This window comes from Nomascus leucogenys, chromosome 9 (assembly GCF_006542625.1).
Source record: "Nomascus leucogenys isolate Asia chromosome 9, Asia_NLE_v1, whole genome shotgun sequence".
Lineage (NCBI taxonomy): Eukaryota > Metazoa > Chordata > Mammalia > Primates > Hylobatidae > Nomascus > Nomascus leucogenys.
Window position 1 is genome coordinate 8,865,985 of NC_044389.1, and position 21,890 is coordinate 8,887,874.

Consider the following 21,890-nt stretch of genomic DNA (forward strand, 5'->3'; position numbering starts at 1 on the left):
AACCATAATTTTTCAGGAGACATTCATTGCTAGAAAATGACAAGCTCACGAATTCACTCCCCTTCCTCTTTTTTTCTATTAAATCTCTGGGCCTCAGTTTTCTCTTCTATAAAATCTAGAGATTGGGCCTAGAATATCTCTGTGGTTTCCATTAGAGTCTATAGCTCTAATAATAATAACAACAACACATTTTTATGTTCTCTTTTGAGGTAAATTTACAGGCAGCGAAATGTACAAATCTTAAATGTCCCATTCCAAGAGTTTTGACAAATGCATATACTTCTGTAACCGAAACCCTTAGCTATAGAGTTTTTTCATCACTACAAAAAATTCTCTCAAACCCCTCCCCGACGGCCAACCACTATTCTGACTTTTATCACTATTGATTAAATAATGAATATTTAATAGCTATTGTTAAATGCTAAGCTTTGTTTTATAGAGCTTCATCAGTATTAATGCGTGTATTTCTTACAAGAGTAGCAGATGGATATCTCCATTTTTGCAGATCAAAACGTTAAGAGGTGAGAAAGGCGCCCCTGGTCATCAGCTACCAAGCATAGGGGCAGGACGTGAACTAAGAATTCGTTTTAGAAGCCCACGCTCTTAACCTGTTTATCCTAGAGTCCACAAACGATTGCCAAGAAACAGCATAAATCCAAATTCGGTCGAAAGCAATGCCATTTGCAAGTTCTAAAACCTCCTGAATAATCCTAAAGGCCATATGTATTCCATCTTATCGAAGGATTTCTTTCTATCCCACTCCCCAGAGAATGGAGAAAGGGGGTGCGAAAGACTTCAATTCGGTTTGACTGGAGAAAAACACAGAGGTGGCGTAGGATCCATACATCCCATGGGGGCAGACCCAGCGGCGGACGCCTGGACAGGCGACAGGGAAAGGCGCTGCGACGCCCCGGGTGCCCCCTCCTTCGACGCCACTGGCATCTCCTCCGAAAGCAGCAGGCATGAAGGTGCCCCGCCACGGGGGCTGGACGCAGTGGAGGCAGGCTCATCAAGCACGACCAGAGCTCAGTCGGCCACACATCCTCCTCAATGTCACTGTCTCCCTGCTCTCCCACCCCGCGCCGCTGCGCCTCCCTCCCCCCCGGCAACCGGGGCGGGAGTCCGAAGCTCCGCCCCAGAGCGCACTCACAGCCCCCGCGCTCCCTCCCGCGCTGCGCCCACCGCGCGGCCGCGGCTGCCATGGCAACCTTACGCCGCCGCCGCCGCCTCTTCACGCACGTCGCGAGCTAACGGACTCGGCGGCGGCGGCCTGCGCCCCACCCCCACCCCATCTGGACCTCATCGCTGAATGTGCCCGGACCTACGCCTTCTAGGTAATGAATCCGAGAGAAAGGGGCGAGGGCGAGACGGCAGGTGGTGCGGGGCTCTAGCCAACAGCCCCTCCCAGCCTCCCACCGCCGGAGACGCCAGGGCAGTGGGCTGCGGGGTTCCTCGGGCGCTGGCCCCCGTGCGGGGACGGGGAGGGGCGCGGGAGCGCCAGGGTCGCGGTGCATCATGGGGATTGTAGTTCAGTGGCTCCTCGGGCTCGCGGCCTTGGTGGGGTAGCTGGGACTGGCGAACTACAAAGCCCGTCGGCCCCGACCGCCGGGAAAGACCGATAAACTTTGAGCGGACCGGGACAGAAAAAAAAAAATCTCTCTTTGTCTTGAGGGGGCTGTTGGGTGGTCGCGGACCTGGGCTCTGTGCGCTGGGAAAGGGAAGTGGAGGTGAGCCTCAGGCTTCCCGCCCTGTCGCTGGGCCCGCCCCAGCTGCAGCGCTCAGCCCCACCCCGGCTGGGCCACCGCCCTGCACAGTCTCAGGGATGAGCAGCCGCCCAAGCTGCAGGGCCTCGGGTCTTCGGCGCCTCTGACCCTCGCAGGTTGCTGCCTCTCGGTGCAGAACCGTATGTATGTCACACATTGGATGTGAGACCTGAGAAACTGTGTTTTAACAGGTTTTTCTCCTTTCCTGGATACGTTTATTTCTGGGTTAGTCATGTTTGTTTTAAAGTAGCTCAGAGGTGTTTGCATATTAAACCCATCAATTGGTAATTACTCAAAGGAGAGTAATGTTTAAAGGTTAAGTGTGGAAATAGATAAAAAGATGTCATTGCGATTATATGGTGGTATCTGGCATTTTTAACTTTTTGCATTTTTGCATTTTATTTCTTGAGGTTCAAGGTTGTGAAATGAGTGCTCCACCCCACCCCCACCCCTTGCCAGCCTGAACACTGCCTACACATATTTTGATTAGTTCAATTTTAAATTACGAGTAACTTTTAAAAACAGACTTTTTTAGCAGTAAGCAGCAATAATTATTTGATTATTTCAGTGTTATTCAGAATTTCTCAGCATGTTTTCGGAAGGAAAAATACCATGTTTTAATTACTTAGTTAATTATTTATATATTTGTTATGTTCAGGAGTACACTTGAGTCCTTAGAGTTAACTCAAGACTTGGTGGTAAAGGAAGCTGACACAGATTTACGAAACCTTCCTTGACGACCCTTTAAAATTTTTCAATAGGTAGATAGCCATCCTAGAAATTTACTGCTTTATGGAGTAAGTTGGAGAATTGTTGATATTATTGTGAGTTTGTGTGTGTGTGTGTGTGTGTTTAAAAACAAACAAAAAGACCACAAATCCTATAAAACTTTCTCTTAATTAAAATGAGGTTGACCTGTGTAAATTTTACTTGAGGTTGCAATTTTGTACAAGGAGATGGAAAGTAGGTTTAGTAAGACAGGTAGAAAACAAAATTGAGGCCTTATGTGATACAATATAAGGTTTGAAGTATTTTATTTATTCATTCAAAATGTGTTAAAAACCTATGTGCCAGGCATTATGCCAGGTGGTGAGAATAAAGAGATGAAAAAAGATGGTCTATCCAGCATGGGCAGTCTTGTCATCACAATAGTGTGGTAGAGATATGTGCAAGTTGCTATAGGAGCCCAGAGGAAATAATCACATAACAGTAACATTTATTGAATATGTCAGGTGCTGTGAGGAGTATTTTGCATGCAGCTCCTTACTTAATCCTCAAAACAGTTGGTGAAGTAGTTACTGATTTTTAGAGATGAGGAAACAGGCTTTAAGAGGCCTTGCACAAAATCATAGTTGGTAAAGTGTGAACCTGGGGTTTCAGCCCAGGTGGGTCTGGTCCTGATCTCAAGCACTGACCGTTCTCTGTCAATTAGTAGAAAGATCCTGACTCTAAGGAAGTCGGGGAGGCCTTCAGTATGATTTGACTTTTAACTTGTGTTAAAATAGTTGAATAAGCTTTCCTCTGGAGTGATGATGAGGAAAGTCATTCTAGGACAAATGGATGGCACAAAATGAGCAAAGGATAGATTGACGAATGAGTATTTTGTATTTGGGAAACGCTAGGTAGTTCTGAATGACTGGATCCCAGAATACTTGCAATTAGTGGGTGAGGCCAGATCTTAAAGTACTTGGCACCATATTCAGAGTTTAGAATTTTTCTTGACATGGGGCAATCATTGAAGAATTTTAGCTAGTGGTGGTGTCATCAGCTTTGTATTTTAGAAAGATAACTCCAGCTCCAGTGTAGAGAATAGACCTGGGAGGGGAAAGATTAGAGGTAGTAGAAAAGCCAGTTGTATAATAGAAAAAAACAAAGTCCAGTAGAGAAATGAAGAGAGTCTGAATTAAGCAGTTGGAGTTACAGAAAGACATGAATTCAAGGAATATTTAAGAGATAAAATTGATATGACTTGGTAAGAGTTTGGATGTTGGGAGTTAGATTTGGAACTCTTAGCTAATTGATTCCTCAGTTTCTGGCTAGCATGACTGAGGTAATAGTGAACCCATTGATTGAGATGAGGAGCTGGTTTTTATTGGGGTGAAATATAAAGATATTCAGTTTTGAGCATTTGTTTGAGGTTCCTATGGGATATTCAGGTGGAGATGCATTTGAGTCTGGAGTTCAGAGAGAGAGCAGGCTGGAGTTAGAAGTTTGCATATAGATAAGTAGTTAAAGCTACAAGGGAGAATGGACCAGCTCACATTGGAGTAATGAGTAGAAAAGAAAAAGGAAGAGGTTTGGATATGGAACTCTGATTTAAGAGATGTGTGTAGGCTGGGCACAGTGGCTCGCGCCTGTAATCCCAGCACTTTGGAAGGCTGAGGCGGGCAGATCAGGAGATCAAGAGATCGAGACCATCCTGGCCAACATGGTGAAACCTCGTTTGTACTTAAAATACAAAAATTAGCTGGGCATGGTGGTGCACACCTATAGTCCCAGCTACTCAGGAGGCTGAGGCAGGAGAATAGCTTGAACCCAGGAGGCAGAGGTTGCAGTTAGCCAAGATCATGCCACTGCACTCCAGCCTGGTGACAGAGCGAGACTCCCTGTCAGAAAAAAAAAAAAAAAAGATTTGTGTGTATGTGTTTGCAGAAGGAGCCTACAAATGAGACCCTGGTTAGGAGGCAGAGAGGAAGAAGAAATGGGAGAGAGCATAACAAACAAAGGAGGGGAAAATAAGGAAAGAAAGTAAGTTGTCTAATTTTGTGTCTACAACTTATTTTCTGTATGATCATAGGCAGGTCTCCAAATCTGTACCCTTATTTTATATGAGGTGTTAATACTATTTTTTTTGATTTTGGGAAGTTGAAACAGTTTAGTGGAGGTAAACCCTAAAGTGCTCAACAACTGAAAGCATTTCTTCTTCTACTTCCTTATTAACAGTGTGGCAGGACTGCCAGTTCTGTCTGATAGAAAGGCCCTGTTCTGTGACTTGACTTGAACATATTAAGCAGGTGGATCAGGTAGTAGTTATATTACAAAGTGATGATTAGAGTCTGAGGACTAATCAATTTTTTTTAAGATGAAGCTTCCTTTAATGCTATAAAATGTTATTGTATAGGGCATTAATACCAATGTGCTTTTGCCTTGTTTTCATCTTCAAAGAAACAGGAAGTTCCACTAGATAATATGAGAGCCTAATGGCTCTAAAATTCTTCAATTCTGACAGTATTTCATGTCTGGACTGATTTGTGATTTCACTGATATTTGAGCATCTATAAATGAAAATATGTTTATATTTTAATGTGCTCAAGAGTATTTCATTTTATTTTTTTTTTTAGAGACAGGGTCTGACTCTGTCACCTAGGCTGGAATGCAATGGTGCAGTCATAGCTCACAGCAGCCTTGAACTCCTGGGCTCAAGCAGCCTTCCTGTCTCAGCCTCCCCAATGGCTGGGATTTCAGGCATGTGCCCACACCCGGCTCAACATTATTTTAAACATTTTTCTCTTCAATGATAACTATACTTACATGTGCTAGTCCCAGGGAAATTGTGCCCTAGAATACCTGATAAAAGTGAGATATAGGCATTTGCCAGATAAATTCAAGGCATAGATTGTGAGAGTAGTTTAAAAAAAATGGAGTAGTTTTTCAAGGTTGTTTAATCTTCACTGGATGTCTTTAGATATGTTTCTTTTGCTGGGGTATGGTTTGATTGTGGTCCTAACTGAACGAATGGCAAAGGAGTAAATGACCTTTTAAGTCCTTTTGTAACTTTGTTCTGTCCATTAGTAATTGTAAAAGCTCCTATTAGGCAGCCTATTAAAAAGTGAGCTTTGATTTGAAATCTTATTCTTTTTAATATTTTGCTATGAAGCTGTTTTTAGTAAACACTTTTTATGGTTTTTAATCATATCTAAGTATTGTTTTGCATTTTGTAAAGAATTTAATGCTTAGTTGCTGACCCCCCAATTGTATTTGCTTCCCAGGGTATTACAGAACTCTTTAGAATGGTTATGTTATGGACATTTATCAAACACATGTGCCTTGCGTTTCAGTTCAAGAAACATTATTGTGTGTCTTTATGTCAAACAGTGCACCGAATGATACATGATACATGAATAAGATCTGGCCCCTCTCTCAAAGGATGTACATTTCAATCAATGCTCAAACTAGTTTTGGTATACTCACTCTTGTGTTTTTTAAGGAAATCGTCTCCAAAAAACAATGTATTTTATTTCTTATTTTCTTAGCTTTTATGTGTTTGAGGTACAAACAATATAACTTCATTCGCTGTATTTCAATAACTTGTTCCTTCATTCTCGTTTATTCCTGTCTCTATGAGTGTCTTTATATGTCAGTATTCTTTTCTTTCTGATGTTTTCCTCTTTCCATTTTTCCTGGTGATTTGGCAGTAGGAAGAGAAATGAATGAGAGAATCAGTAGTGACTGTTTTTTTTTTCTGACCTACTTATGTGAGAGTATGGATGATTGGTATTTAACACATAATTCCTGATACTTTTATACTCGTATTTTCTCTGCATTATTAGATATTATTTGAAGTCAAGAATTTTATGTTAGTAAACTCCATGTGGCCTTACATTGTTTCTTATATGTATATAGGTTATTTGCTTAATGTGGTAGGTGCTTACTAATTAGTTTAGGTTGGATGATGAATGGATGAGTAAGTAAACATGATAATAAAATTACTTGTTCAAAGACTACTTGAGTCTGGGTGTGGTGGCTCTTGCTTGTTATCCCAGAACTTTGGGAGGCTGAGAGGGGCAGAACGCTTGAGTCCAGGAGTTTGAGACAAGGTGCCTGGGCAACATGGCGAGACCTCATCTCTGCAAAAAATACAAAAATTAGCCAGGCGTGGCTATGCACACCCATGGTCCCAGCTACTCAGGAGGCTGAGGTGGGAGGATTGGTTGAGGCTGAGAGGTCGAGGTTGCAGTGAGCTGAGATTGCACCACTGCACTCCAGGCTGGGCGACAGAGTGAGACCTTGCCTCAAAAATAGGTAAATACATACATACATACATACTTCATAAAATAAAGTAATATGAAGCAGATGGTTTTGAAAGATTTTAGGCTGTTCAAAGCACTATGAAATTAAAAAGCAAGTAGTATTTAATTATATAGGCAACTGCAACAAAATACCTTTACTTCTGTTAATAAGCCTTTTATATTTATTTTTAGATTAGCTGCGTAACTTTAAAGGAATTTGAGGCAGTAAATTGTAATAAGCTAGGAGGACAGGCTCTGAGTTAGACACATCTGGGTTCAAATCCAGGCTGTATGGGCAAATTATTTAAATTCTTTAAAGCCTCAGTCACCTCCTCTGTTAAATGGTGGGTAACTGTTATTGTTTTGTAGTGTTATAAGGATTAGATGAGATAATGCCTAGAAAAACATTTTTATCGTATTACTTGGTGGGGAGTTAGCATTCAATAAACATCGCTACTATTATTTTTGTGCTAAAAAGGGTATTTACACACTTAAGATACAGTTTATAGGTGTTTTTTTTTTTTTTTTTTTTTTTTTTTTTTTTTTTTTTGAGACAGAGTCTCACTCTTGTTGCCCAGGTTGGAGTGCAGTGGTGCCATCTCGGCTCACTGCAACCTCCGCCTCCTGGGTTCAAGCTTCTCCCGCCTCAGTCTCCTGAGTAGCTGGGACCACAGGCACTCGCCACCACGCCCGGCTAATTTTTGTACTTTTTTAGTAGAGACGGCGTTTTGCCTTGTTGGCCAGGCTGGTCTTGAACTCCTGACCTCAGGAGATCCGCCTGTCTAGGCCTCCCAAAGTGCTGGGATTACAGGCGTGAGCCACCATGCCTGGCCAAATTTATAGTTTAAGCTGTCATCTTGAGACACAGTAACAGATGATCCACATTTTCTGTCCTTTGTAATATTTTAAAGCTGCCGGTAGAATTTAGAACATGAGCTGAAATTACTGTGATGGTTACTTTTGAGAAACGTTTAAGCTCTTAGAACCCTATATTAATATCTAGATTCTTTTATGTTTATGAACAGTTTTTTTTTGTTTCTAAAATATTTGAGAAGTGATTTCTATACATGTAAAAAATAAATGAAAAGCCTTCATTACCACATACATTCTTTTGTAATGTCTGGGTTTGTGGTTGTTTTCTTTATTATTCATGGCAAACTGTAGTCCTTGAGACTATTACCCAAAATAAAGAGATGGGAGGTATTGTGGTTTTCAAAATTAACTATTTTGTTGATTAGCACTCACATAGTAGGTTCATTTATTGTGCTTGAAACATACTTCAGGATGCATTAATTTGAGAAGTCATGGTTATGTGTTTCCTTAATTGCTTTTATTTATAGCAGCCATTGTATGACATAAACTGGACTTCGGTGATTTGGAGAAACATTTTTTTTTCATTAAACATGTAAAGCCTAGTCATATTGATAAATGGTTTTTCATTTGTGGTACAAAATACTGAATCATTGTGGTACAAAATATTGAAAATAAAACTTGATTTGTTGTTTTGCTTACCACTGTTCTAATTAGTGTTATTTAGTTCACATTGCTATAGTTCAGGTTACTTAGGTGTTTCTGAAATAGGCATCTACTTTCAGGAATTTACAACTTTTAGGAGGAAAAGGAACAATATGAGAAAAATATGGAAGTGTCAGAATAAAAATAGTTTAAAGCAGAAATTATTTTCTTAGCCTCATATGTATTGTAAGTATTACTGAATTAGATTGACATCATTCACATAAAATTAGTTTAAAAAATGTTTTGTTTCCTCTTTAAAAACCATTACTGTGGAGACAAAAGAATGATAAATATTATGATTTCATTTGTAAAAGGAATTATAAGTGACATCCCTGGTGGGATTGGGTTCTGGATACAAGCTAGCTTTTCATTTTTTCAATTATGTCTTAATCTTGGCATGAGATAAAAAATTCAAGTATGTTGGGAGAGAAAGTTTGTGTGTGTGTGTGTGTGTGTGTGTGTGTGTGTGTGTGTTGTGGGTGATGGTACATTTAAAGGAGAGAACAGAAAGGTTGGAGATGTAGCTGAAAAGATGGCTTTATGTGTTATGTTTAGATCTGAGTCATGAAACAGTTACAAAAATAATTATCTGGGACCAGATAAAGCAGTATTCCTTCTTGATCTGAGCATGGACTTGGACTGAGCTCTTGTCAGTCTGAGCCTAGAACTCTCCTTGAAGGTATTATCTGGAGCATTCTGTATAGGGCAGCATTGCTGGGTCAGTTCAGCAGTAAATACTGTAAGAAGATGCTTAATTTATTTTTGAATACATAATAAACTCAAAATAAGAGACGTTGTCAAATATTAGACATTGCTAAAATATTTTGTCTTTAGATTTAACCTGATATTTTAAAAAGACCTAGAAATTCTTCTGATTTATATTAAAGGAGATTTAAAAAACTGTATGTTTCAACATTGACTAAAAGTAATTATAGTATAGCTTCTAGAAATTTATGATGAAAATTGAATCAGTTGGTTTCTTTTTTTTGGAGGAAAAATTAACTGCTTCAATTATCTGTATTGATGTTGAGTGTAGAGTAAAAATATTCCTTACATTGATTCAGTGTTGTATGTGAGGTAATTGAGGCCTATTGAAATTACATGATTTGCCTGAGGTCACAACTAAAAATTTATGGTGCCTGGATTCATATCCAGGTTTTTCTGTCTGAAATTTTTATGTGGCCTTTATCAAACATAAACTTGTATGGTTTGGTATACAATTCTAGGTTGCCAACCCCTGACACTCTTACCCCTTGGAAGATATTATTTCACTGTCTCCAGGCTCCCACTGTTCCTCTTGAAGTTAGCTGCCAATATAATTTCTTTCCTTTGTATATAATTTGTCATTTTTTTCCATTTTAAATGTTCTTCAGTCTTACTACCTTGTCTCTAGGTGTGAACTTTGATTTGCTTTGAAACTGAAAATTATTGTCTTCTGCTAGTTTTGGAAAATTCTCAGCCATTGTGTTTTTGAATTTTCCCTTTCTTTTTTCTCCTGGAATTCATAATAGACATATATGATGGATCTTCTCTTTCTACTCTGCTGCATTTCTTAATCTTATTTACTTATTCTTTCTGTATATGCCGCATTCTGGTCAGTTTCTACAGCTCTGTCTTCTGGTTTATTGATTCTCCTTTCATCTGTGTCTAATCTCTTGCTTCCTCAGTCCATGGAGTTTTTTTTTTTATTTCAGTGACTATATATTTTAATGCCAGAAGTTCTTTTTGATTATTTTTCAAATAAGCTTATTTATTTTAAAATTTCTTGTCCCTATGTCTTTAAATGTACTTATTTTACAGTAGCTATCTAATAGATTATCAAGCACTTTAGAAAAAGGCCTTAATTTTGCTCTATGTTGTATTAATTGTCCCTCATAGTGGATTGCTTTCTTTGTATCTTGTAATTTTAGATGTAAACTCAGTGGAAATAAAGTAAAGCCTGGGTAAATGATATGTCCTGTACTTTTGTGATTTGTTTCTGTGAAGTGCCCTATGGAGAACTGATGAGTGAATAAACAAATTTTAGTATGTCTATATAATGGGATACTACTCAGCAATAAAAAGTAATTACTGATACATGTAAGGGCATAGTTGAATCTCAAAAGCATTATTCTAAATGAAGGAAATCAGAGTATATACTCTATGAGTTTATTTATTTTGCATTCTAGAACTGACAAAACTGCAGGCATACTTCAGAGATACCGTGGGCTTTGTTTCAGACCATTTTGGTAAGGCAAATATTGCGATAAAGCTAGTCACACAAATTTTCTGGTTTCCCAGTGCATATAAAAGTTACATTTACACTATACTATAGTTTATTAAGTGTGCAATAGCATTACATCTAAAAAATGTACATGCCTCAATTTAAAAAGACTTTAAAATTTTTTAACTTTTATTTTAGATTTAGGGGGTACATCTGCAGGTTTGTTACATGGGTATATTGCATGATGCTGAGGTTTGGGATATAAATGATCCCATCACCCAGAGAGTGAGTGTAGTAGCCAAAAGATAGTTTTCCAACCCTTGTCTGCCTCCCTCCCACCTCTATTAGTTTCCAGTGTCTGTTGTTGCCATCTTTATGTCTAGGAGTATCCAGTGTTTAGCTCCCACTTATATGTAAGAATATGCAGTACTTGGTTTTCTGTTCCTGCATTAATTTGCTAAGGATAATGGCCTCCAGCTACATCCATGTTGCTGCAAAGGGCATGATTTTGTTCTTTTTGAAGACCATGCAGTATTCCATGGTATATATGTACCACGTTTTCTTTATCCAGTCCACTGTTGATGGATACCGAGATTGATTCCATGGCTTTGCTATTGTGAATAGTGCTGCAGTGAACATACGAGTGCATGTGTCTTTTTGGTAAAATGATTGGTTTTCTTTTGGGTATATACCCAGTAATGGGACTGCTGGGTCAAATGGTAGTTCTATTTTAAGTTCTTTGAGAAATCTCTAAACTGCTTTCCATACCAACAGTGTATAAGTATTCCCTTTTCGCTGCAGCCTTGCCATCATCTGTTGTTAAAAAAGACTGTATTGCTAAAAAATGCTAACAATTATCTGAGCCTCAGCAAGTCTTAATCTTTTTACTGGTGGGGGGTCTTGTCTTGATGGCTGCTGACAGATCAGGGTAGTGGTTGCTGAAGGTTGGGGTGGCTGTGGCAATTTCTTCTTCCTCCTTCTTCTTCTCTTTTTCCTCTCTTCCTACTCCTCCTCATCCTTCTTCCTTCCTCCTCCTCTTTCTTTTTTTTTTTTTTTTTTTAGAGGCAGGCAGGGTCTCATTCTGTCGCCCAGGCTGGAGGGCTGGAGCGTAGTGGTGCGATCATAACTTATTGCAGCCTCAAACTCTTGGACTCAAGTGATCATCCCGCCCCAGCCTCTTGAGTAGCTAGGACCACATGTGACTAATTTTTTTTTTCTTGTCCCTAGTACTTTATTGGTCACCTCTAGGCCTATGTGTGGCTGGGCGGGCTCGGGAGTGGGCGTCACTATTCAGCTCCCAGGTGGAGGCATGAGAAGGCCTTGGCTTAGCCCTCCAGGGTCCCAGACTGTGGTGTTTGGAGGGGCAAGTCTGGCCTTTCCTGGGTTAGCACAGGGCACCTAGGTAGGGGCACAGGTGGGCACCCAGCACAGGCACCTAGGTAGGGGCACAAGCTCACTATCCATTGGCCAACCTAATTTTGTTTGGAGAAATATTCCTTGCTGTCATCCACGTTGGGCTTAATTGTGTCACTGCCAAGCTTCCAGCCAGCAGGACAAACTTCCCTGTGCTCGTCTGTGTACTGGATGGTCTGGACCAGTTGCAGAGCCTCATCCAATGAGCGTCCCACAGGCAAATCATTAACAGTGATCTGGCGAAGGACACCCTTGCCATCAATGATAAAGAAGCCGCAGTAGGCAATGCACTCATCTGTTTTCGGCACACTGTAATCCTCAGACAAGCGTCTTGTCACATTAGCAAGCAGGGGGATGTTCAGGGGGCCCAAGGCTCCCTCCTTCCGGGGGATGTTAATCCAAGCCAGGTGGGTGAACTGAGAGTCCACCAAGATGCCCAGCACTTCACAGCCCAGCTTGCGGAAGTCCTCGGCATGGCTGCTGAACACGATGATTTCCATGGGGCACACAAAAGTGAAGTCCAGAGGGTAGAAAAAGAGGACCACGTACTTCCCTTTGCAGTCTGACAGCTTCATCTCTTTGAAGGTGCCATCCACCATGGCTGTGGCCTTGAAGTTAGGGCCCGGCTTTCCCATGCACGCATTACCTGAGGCCATGACTGAACAACCTGCGTGGGCAAAGGCTAGATGCACGGACGATCACGTGTGTGGACCCGCGTTCTCAGTGCCCATGTGACTAATTAAATTGTTTTTTTTGTTTTTTTTTTTTTTTTTTAGAATTGGCGTCTTGCTATGTTGCCCAGGCTGGTCTTGAACTTCTAGCCTCAAGTGATACTCCTGCCTCGGCCTCCCAAAGTGTTGGGATTACTGGCATGACCCAATGTGCCTGGCCCAGGGCACTTCTTAAAATAAGACAGCAACAAAGTTTGGTGGATGTATTGACTCTTCCTTTCGTGAAAAATTTCTCCATAGCATGCAATTATATTGTTTGATAGCATTTTACCCACAGTAGCAGTTCTTTCACAATTGGAGTCAATCCTTTCCAAACCCTGCTGCTGCTTTATCAACTAGGGTTATGTAGTAATCTAAATCCTTTATTGTTATTTCGACAGTGTTCACAAGCATCTTCACCAGGAGTAGATTCCAGCTCAAGAAGCCACTTTCTTTGCTCATGCTTAAGAAACAACTCATCCGTTCAAGTTTTTTATTTTTTATTTTTTTGTAGAGTTGGGGTCTTGCTGTGTTGCCCAGGCTGGTCTTGAACTCCTGGTCTTAAGTGATCCTCTTGCCTTGGCCTCCCGAAGTGTTGAGATTACAGTTGTGAGCCACTGTGCCCTACCCCGTTTATGTTTTATCATGAGATTGCAGCAATTGAGTTACATCTGCAAGCTCCACTTCTAATTCTAGTTTCTTGCTATTTCTACCACATCTGCAGTGACTTCCTCCAGTAAAGTCTTGAAACCCTCAGATTCATCCATGAGGATTGGAATCAATTTCTGTAACACTCCTGTTAGTGTTAATGTTTTGACATCCTTCCTTGAATCACAAGTGTTCTTACTGGCATCTAGAAGGGTGACTCTGTTCCAGAAAGTGTTCAATTTACTTTGCCCAGTTTCATCAAAGGAATTCACTATCTATGGCACCTATAGCCTTACAAAATGTATTTCTTAAATAATAAGATTTGAAAGTTGAAATAATTCCTTTATCCATGGGCTGCAGAATGGATAAGCAGGCATGAAAACAGCATTTATCTCTTTGTACATCTACATCAGAGCTCTTTGGTGACCAGGTGCATTGTCAGTGAGCAGCAGTATTTTTAAAGGAATCTTTTCTTCTGTGCCATAGCTCTCAAAGTTGGGCTTAAAATATTCAATAAGCCATACTGTAAACAGATGTGCTCTCATCTAGACTTTGCTATTCCATTTACAGAGCACAGGCAGAGTAGATTTAGCATAACTCTTAAGGGCCCTAGGATCTTCATATTAGTAAATGAACATTGGCTTCAACTTCAAGTCGTCAGCTAAATCAGCCCCTGACAAGAGAGCCAGCCTGTCCTTTAAGGCTTTGAACCCAGTCATTCACTTCTCCTCTCTAGCTAGGAAAGTCTTAGATGAAATATTTTTCCAGTAGAAGGCTGTTTTGTCTGCATTGAAAATCTGTTGTTTAGTGTAGCCACCTTCATCAGTGACCGTAGCTAGTTTTAGACAACTTGCTGCAGCTTCTACATTAGCACTTGCTGCAGCTTCTGCATTAGCACTTGCTGCTTCACCTTGCACTTTTGTGTTACGGAAAAGGCTTCTTTCCTTAAACCTCATAAACCAGTCTCTACTTGCTTCATACTTCTGTAGCATCCTCACCTCTTTCAGCCTTCATAGAATTGAAGACAATTAGGGTCTTGTTCTGGATTAGGCTTTGGCTTAAGGGAATATTGTGGCTGGTTTGATCTTCTGTCCAGACCACTCACACTTTCTCCATATCAGCAATAAGGCTGTTTTGCTTTCTCATCATTCATATGTTCACTGGAGTAGCACTTTTAATTTCTTTCAAGAACTTTTTCTTTGCATTTACAACTTGGCTCTTTGGCACAAGAGATCTACCTTTTGGCCTATCTTAGCTTTCAACATGCCTTGCTTGCTAAGCTTAGTCATTTCTGGCTCTTGATTTCAAGTGGGAGACATGCAACTATTCCCTTTCACTTGAACACTTAGAGGCTATTGCAGGGTTCTTCATTGGCCTAATTTCAGTACTGTGTCTCCAGGGGAAAAGGAGGCCCGAGGAGAAGAGAGACAGGGCAACAGCCTATTGGTAGAGCAGTCAGAACACAGTATTTATCAATTATATTCACCTTGCTATAGGGCATGGTTTGTGGTGCTCCAATACAATTACAACAATAACATCACTGATCACTATTAACAGATATAATAAAAATGGAGAAGTTTGGAATATTGTGAGAATTACCAAAATGTGACATAGAGACACAAAGTGAGCACATGCTGTTAGAAAAATGGCACCGGTAGACTTGCTGGATGCACAGTTGCCACGAATCTTCAAATTGTAAAAAACGGTGTCTGCGAAGTGTAGTAAAATGAGGTGCGGTAAACTGAGGTGGGCCTGTGTAGGGAGAAGGGAACAGGAGAGTGCATGGTGAGAGCTGGAGGTCGAATGCAAAGTGGCAAAAGGGAGTTTTCTGGGGTGATAGAAATGTTCTTTACCTTTGTTGTGGTGGTAGTGGTGGTTATGCAGTTTATAAAGTTTTTAAAACTCATCAACTGTACACTTAAAATTAGTGGATTTAATTGTATGAAAATTATACCTCAATAAAGCTGATGTTTAAAAAGCAGGCAAAATTCATCTGTGGTATCAGAATAGTGATTAAAGTACTGACTGGGAGGGATGAAGGATCCTTCTGGGGAGTTGGAAGTGTTCTGTAGTTTGAAGTGGGTGTTGCCTGGGTGTACACAGTGTATGTGCACAGTGTAAAAGGTCATTGAGCTGCACACTTAAGACTTGTGCACTTTAAGTTATATACCTCAATAAAAAAGGAAAAAGTTCTAAAGAAGGATTATAATATAAAGTTGAGAACATCTCCAAGAAAGTAGAGCAAAAGGACAGAGAGATGAAAAAAGGAAGGAAAAACTAAGAAAATTAGAGGACCAGCTGAGGAAGTCTAATTCCTGGATAAAAGGCATTTCACAACAGAAAAAAAAAGGAAAGAAATTTTTAATGAAATAATTCAGAATATTTCCTAAAATGGAAAGGCATTAATTTCTACATTGAAAGAACCCCAGATAGACCCATTTCAAAGCATATCATCAAAAATTTTAGAAAATTCATGTCAAAGAGAAGTTTCCAGGAAAGGGGAAAAACAAGTGATATGTAACGAATTAGGAATTTAAATGACTTCAGTCTTCTTAACCTAATATTGAAACCTAAAATGTATTAGGGAAATGCCATAAAAATTCTCAAGGAAAATTATTTCCAAACTGAGATTCAGTAGCCAGGCAAATTCTCATGGAAGTATGAGGGTAGAATAAAGGTATTTACAGACTTGCACAGTTGCAAAAATTTTTTCTCCTATCTGTAGAAAATGTGCCCCATAAAGGTAAGAGACTGAAAAAAGAAAGAGAAAGACGTGATACATAAAAAAAAGGACAGCATAGAGGAGGCAGAAGGGCTCCCCAGGATGAGGGGAAGTACCAAGTTGAACAGCCTTGGAGGGTAGAAAGAGATAGTGTCTTTCTCCAGAGCAAAGGTCAGGTTTGCTTACAGCCTTGGAAGATACAGTATCTCCCTTTGGAACAAGGGGTAGGGAAGCATAAAACTTAATAGATTCAGGTTCTCTAAGCTTAGGCCTCCTCTCCTGTAATTCAGACTACTTCCTTTGCAGATGTTACATGGCGCTTTTCAAATTGCCCCATGGGAATTGGGGCTTGGGGAACTGATGGAAAAAAAAAATACCTTGGGTTAGATTGTCTTCTGGAAGCTTTATAGTTTTAGCTCTTACATTTAGGTCAGTAATCCATTTGAGTTAATTTTTGTATGTGATGTGAAGTAAGGGTTGAGATTCAGTTTTTGTTTTGCATATGGATAGCCACTTTGTTTCAGGACCCTGTTGCTGGAAAAAATTGTCCTTCCCTCGTTGAATTGCTCTGGCACTTCGGTTGAAAATTAGTTGGCTTTGTATGTATGAATCTGTGTCTTGACTCTCTAGTTTCTTTCACTGATCTTCGTGTCTGCCTTTATGTCAATTCCACACCGTCTTGATTACCGTAACTTTATTTATTTATTTATTTTTGAGATGGAGTTTTGCTCTTGTTGCCTTGGCTGGAGTGCAGTGGCATGATCTTGGCTCACCGTAACCTCCTCCTCCCAGGTCAAAGCAGTTCTCCTGCCTCAGCCTCCCGAGTAGCTGGGATTACAGGCATGCCCCACCGCGCCCGGCTAATTTTGTATTTTTAGTAGGGACGAGGTTTCTTCATGTTGATCAGGCTGGTCTCGAACTCTCAACCTCAGGTGATCCACCTGCCTTGGCTTCCCAAAGTGCTGGGATTATAGGCATGAGCCACCGTGCCCGGCCATGATTACTGTAACTTTATAGTAAATTTTAAAATCATGTAGTAGACATCAATACTCAACAGGCATTTTTCCCCTCAACCCCTTAGAAGTACCCCACCTGAATACATCTGTGTTAGTAAGTCCTCCTACTTTACTGTTTTTCAGAACTTTTGTCTATTTTGTGTTCTTTCATTTCCATATAAGTTTTAGGATCAGCTTGTCAATTTTTCCAAAAAAGGCTGCTGGGATTTTGATTGGGATTCCATTGACTCTATGGGTCACTTTCAAGATAATTTGACATCTTACACATATTGAGTGTTTTTATTCATAAACACATACACACATATCTATTAATTTAGGTCATCTTTAATTCTCTTAGATTTTAATAGTTCTCAGGTTACAGATCCTGCACATATTTTGTTAAATTTATCCCTGAATATTTAATATTTTTGGGATTATTTTACTCTTTTTAGTTTCCAGTTATTTCTTGTATGTGGAAATAAGATTGATTTTTGTATACTGACCTCGTATGCTGCAACCTTACACAACTCGTTTATTAGTTCTGGAGCCACTGGCAGATTCTCTAGGATTTTCTCCACTGACAATTATGTTTTCTGTAAATAAAAGCAGCTTTACTTCTTTTCCAATCTGCATGCCTTTTATTTTTGTATTGCTTTATTGCACTGGTTAGAACCTCAGTTCTAGTGTAGAATAGAAGGGGTGAGAGCAAATATCCTTGTCTTGTTCTTGATCTTGGAGAGCATTTAGTCTTTCACAATACATATGCTAGCTGTAGGTATTTCATAAATGTCCATTACTTGGTTGAGTAAATTGTCTTTTATTCTTAGTTTGCTAAGCGTTCTTATGAATTATGTTGAATTTTGTCAAATACATTTTCTGTATCTATTGAGATGATTTATAATGTTTCATTTTTATTCTCTTAAAATTGTGTTGATTGGTTTTAAAATAAACCATCTTGAATTCTTGGGAAAAACGTCACTGGGTCATAATACATTATCCATTTTACATATTGCTGGATTTGATTAGCTACAATTTAAAGATTTTTTGTATCTATGTTTGTGAGGGATATTGATATGTAATTTTCTGATAAGATCTTTGTCTGATTTTGGTGTAAGGCTAACACTGGCTTTAAAATATGAGTTGGATAGCCAAAAGAACTCTGGCAAAAAAAGAAAAAAAAAGAGTTGGAAATATTTCTACCTCTTCTGTGTTCAATTTCATTAATTGATAAAGGACTATTCAGATTAACTACTCTATCTCTTCTTGGTCAAGCTTTGCTATGTGACCATCATAGAATTTGTCCATTTCATTAAACCCTCTTTTGTCTTTCAGTAGCTCCAAGGTTTGTAGTGATAGCCCTCCTTCATTTTTTGTTTTGGTAATGTGTATTTTTTTTTCTCTCTTTCCTGGTCAATCCTACTAGAGGTTTATTCATTTCATTGATATTTGTGAAGAACCTGCTTTTGGCTACATTGAAATTTTCTCTTGTTTTTCTGTTTTCTATTTCATTGATTTCTTCCCTCAACTTTATTACATTGTTCCTTCTGCTTCTTTTGGTTTTAATTTGCTTCCCTTGCTAGATTCTTAAGATAGATGTTGAAAGCAAGAGTCGGCACACTGCAGTCCAGGGGCCAAATCCAGCTTGCCACTTGTTCTTGAATGGCTCATGAATCAGGAATGATTTTTGCATTTTTATAAGATTGAAGAAAAATCAAAAGAAGAATACTATTTTGTGACACGTGGAAATTAAATGAAATTCAGATTTCATTGTTCACATATAAGGTTTTATTGGAACACAACCACACTTAGTTGTTTACAAATTGTCTCTGGCTGCTTTTGTGCTGGAATGGCAAAGTTGAGGGGTTGTGACAGAAACCATGTGGCATTCTCATTGCTTTTGCACTGCTGTTTCTGAACTGTAATCACTGTTTTAAGTGCCATGCATATCACTGTGCTGTGACATTTTACTTTATTATCGATGCATACACATCATGTCAAAACAAGAAAAGATGAAAAAAATAGACTTGGAATGTTATACTTTTAAAGCACGCTGAAGCATGGATTATTGAGTTATGATAAGGCATTGTATTATGCAGTGATACTATAGCTGTGCTAAATACAATATACACTGATATTACCAGACTCTGCATTCATCACAATATTCCCAACTCACAGGATAGTAATGGTCAGAAAAATGAGAAAACATAAAAAAGAATATCTTATTCCAGTGGAATTTCTTCACAAAATTAGAAAATAAAAATCAGGCTGCACCCAGAGTAAACTTCCAAGTGGCTCATTTGTTAGCCAAGCAAGGAAGTCATTTATCAATAGTGAAGTAATTAAATTGTGTTTGGTTACAACAGGCGCAGAATTGTATCTGGAGAAGGTAAACTTAAGACTATTAGTCTTTTGGCAAGAAGAGTTGCTCAAAGAATTGAGGACATCAATAATCAATTAAAAAACAAGGCAAATGATTTTGAGTGGTTTTCCTTGGCTTTTGATGAGTTGACAGATGTTACCAATACTGCTCAGTTGTTTATTTGAAAAGTCAAGGCTGAGTTTGAAGTTGTTAAATAATCTTAATGAATAGTGTGTGTAGAACAGCTAAAGATAAGAATATTTCAAAAAGTTAAGAAAACACTAATGGCATGCAACCTGAATGAAGTGTAGTCTGCTAAGATGTATTATAACTGGTGGTAGGAAAAATTTGTATAGAATAGAAAAAAATTCAGGTGGACAAATAAAGCTGTGAAAGTGTAAGATGTTTAAAGTCTACAGTTACTTATTTTATTTCTTAGCAGGTATTTTGCAGAGAATATTTGAATCTATCATGTAATATTGAACCAGTAGTGTCAACATTTGCTCTTGTGGACTTAGCCATTGTCAGTTCTAGGAATTTTTGTCAGAAATAGAAGCTGAATATTCTCACTTGCCCTGCTGTACAGCAGTTTGATAGCTTAATAGTTGCAAGGTGTTATTGCAAACTTTTGAATTTAGAAGTGAGATTGAAATTTTTCTGAATGTGAGAAACTGCTGTCAATCTGAATACTGAACGCTGAATGGCTTTAGAAATCAATTTGTGATGCAGACTCAATAGCATTTCTTAATGAATTCAACCTAAAATTACAAGACAAAACAGTTCTTATATCAAAACTAACACTGCAGTAAAGTTATTTCAATGGCAACCACTATTTGAATCACAAGTAATATCAAGTCATTTTATACAGCTTTCCATGCTGTTATAAGTTAAAACAAAGAAGTAAGGTCTCCATTCCTACCCAGTTTGCAATAGGTATGTTTTCTGAGTTCAAACTACAGTTTCAGCAGCACTTTTTAGAACTCGATGTAAGTGCCAAGGAAGTTTCCATTTAACTGTGCAGTTGAGGCACTTTTTATTTAATCTTTAGTTGGAATGATTAATCTGCAAATAATGGCATGCTAAAAGGTAAATACTAAGAGAAGAGTAAATCCTTTAAATGCCTTCCAAGCAATGATTATGCTGAATTGAAATCATATACTTGTGATTACTATCAGTATAAAGTGGCACCTAACTGGTACTTTTGAAAAAATACATTTTCAAACATGAAATGTATTGTATTCAAGGTAAACATTAGAATGTATGAACATTTGTGATTGATTTTGATGATAGGGAACACTAACTTTGAATCCCAACTAAGTGAAATATTGTCCCTAAAAAGAGTTTCATTCTTCTCCTTAGTCAACCTGTCTTACAGAAAGTTGTACTCTGTTATTGTTTCTATAATATTTTGAATTGCATCAATAAGAATTATGGAATTTTTTGTCTCATTATATAAGTAGTTATATAATATCCTTCATTTTGTTTGTTAGCCCTCAAAGCCTAAAATATTTACTTGTCAGGTCTTTTATAGGAAAAGCTTGGCAACCCCTCCTTTGTATCAGGATATTTTTATCTTTCATAGTTTTGTGCCTGTATTTGTGAGCAGGATTTATGCTTTTGTTTCACAATGACTTTAAAGGGAAATAATTTATAGAGCATCTTTGTTTCTACTGGATTTATTAATTACATATACTCATTATAATAAGACCATATTGTTTCGCGTTAATGTTCTAAATTTGAAGATGAGACTTTCTGTGGTTGTCCTGTATTCTGTGGATAGATCCACTGGACATTGAAATTTGTTACTGTGTAAAAGTAGTTGTATTAGTCCATTCTCATGCTGCTATGAAGAAATACCTGAGACTGGGTAATTTATAAAGAAAAGAGGTTTAAGTGACTCACAGTTCTGCATGGTTGGGGAGGCCTCAGAAAACTTACAATCATGGCAGAAGGCACCTCTTCACAGGGCTGCAGGAGAGAGAATGAATGCCAGCAGGGGAAATGGCAGATGCTTATAAACCCATCAGATCTCATGAGACTCACACATTATCGTGAGAACAGCATGGGGGAACCACCCCCATGATCCAATCACCTCCATGTGCTCCTGCCCTTGACATGTGATTATTACAATTCAAGGTGAGATTTGGGTGGGGACACAGAGCCAAACCATATCATTCCACCTGTGGCCCTTCCCAAATCTTATGTCCTCACATTTCAAAACACAATCATGCCTTTCCAACCGTCCCCAAAGTCTTAACCCATTCCAGACTCAAAAGTCCAAATCCAAAGTCTCATCTGAGACAAGGCAAGTTCCTTCCACCTATGAGCCTGTATCAAAAGCAAGTTAGTTACTTTCTAGATATAAGGGGGGTACAAGCATTGGGTAAATATGCCTGTTCCAAATGGGAGAAATTGGCTAAAACAAAGGGATATAGGCTCCATGCAATTCTGAAATCCAATAGGGCAGTCATTAAACCTTAAACTTCTAAAATTATCTCCTTTGACTCCACGTCTGACATCCAGGTCACGCTGATGTCAGAGGTAGGTTCCCAT

General features: G+C 39.0%; 1 protein-coding gene and 1 pseudogene across 7 annotated transcripts in view; one reads left to right on the forward strand and one right to left on the reverse strand.

Moving 5' to 3' along the window:
• The first annotated feature begins 1,119 nt into the window (after positions 1–1,119).
• Positions 1,120–21,890, forward strand: part of KATNAL1 (katanin catalytic subunit A1 like 1) — a 99,183-nt gene continuing 78,412 nt past the window's right edge. Inside the window, exon 1 of one of the 6 annotated variants that reach the window (XM_003270229.4) lies at positions 1,120–1,334. The gene's annotated coding sequence lies outside the window, so the exon portion shown is untranslated. The other 5 variants (XM_030818574.1, XM_003270230.4, XM_030818572.1 and 2 more) reach the window with 5 other exon arrangements.
• LOC100595178 lies at positions 11,711–12,636 on the reverse strand (annotated as a pseudogene). Its single transcript, XR_001114649.2, has one exon. The product of XR_001114649.2 is annotated as a peroxiredoxin-2 pseudogene (transcript).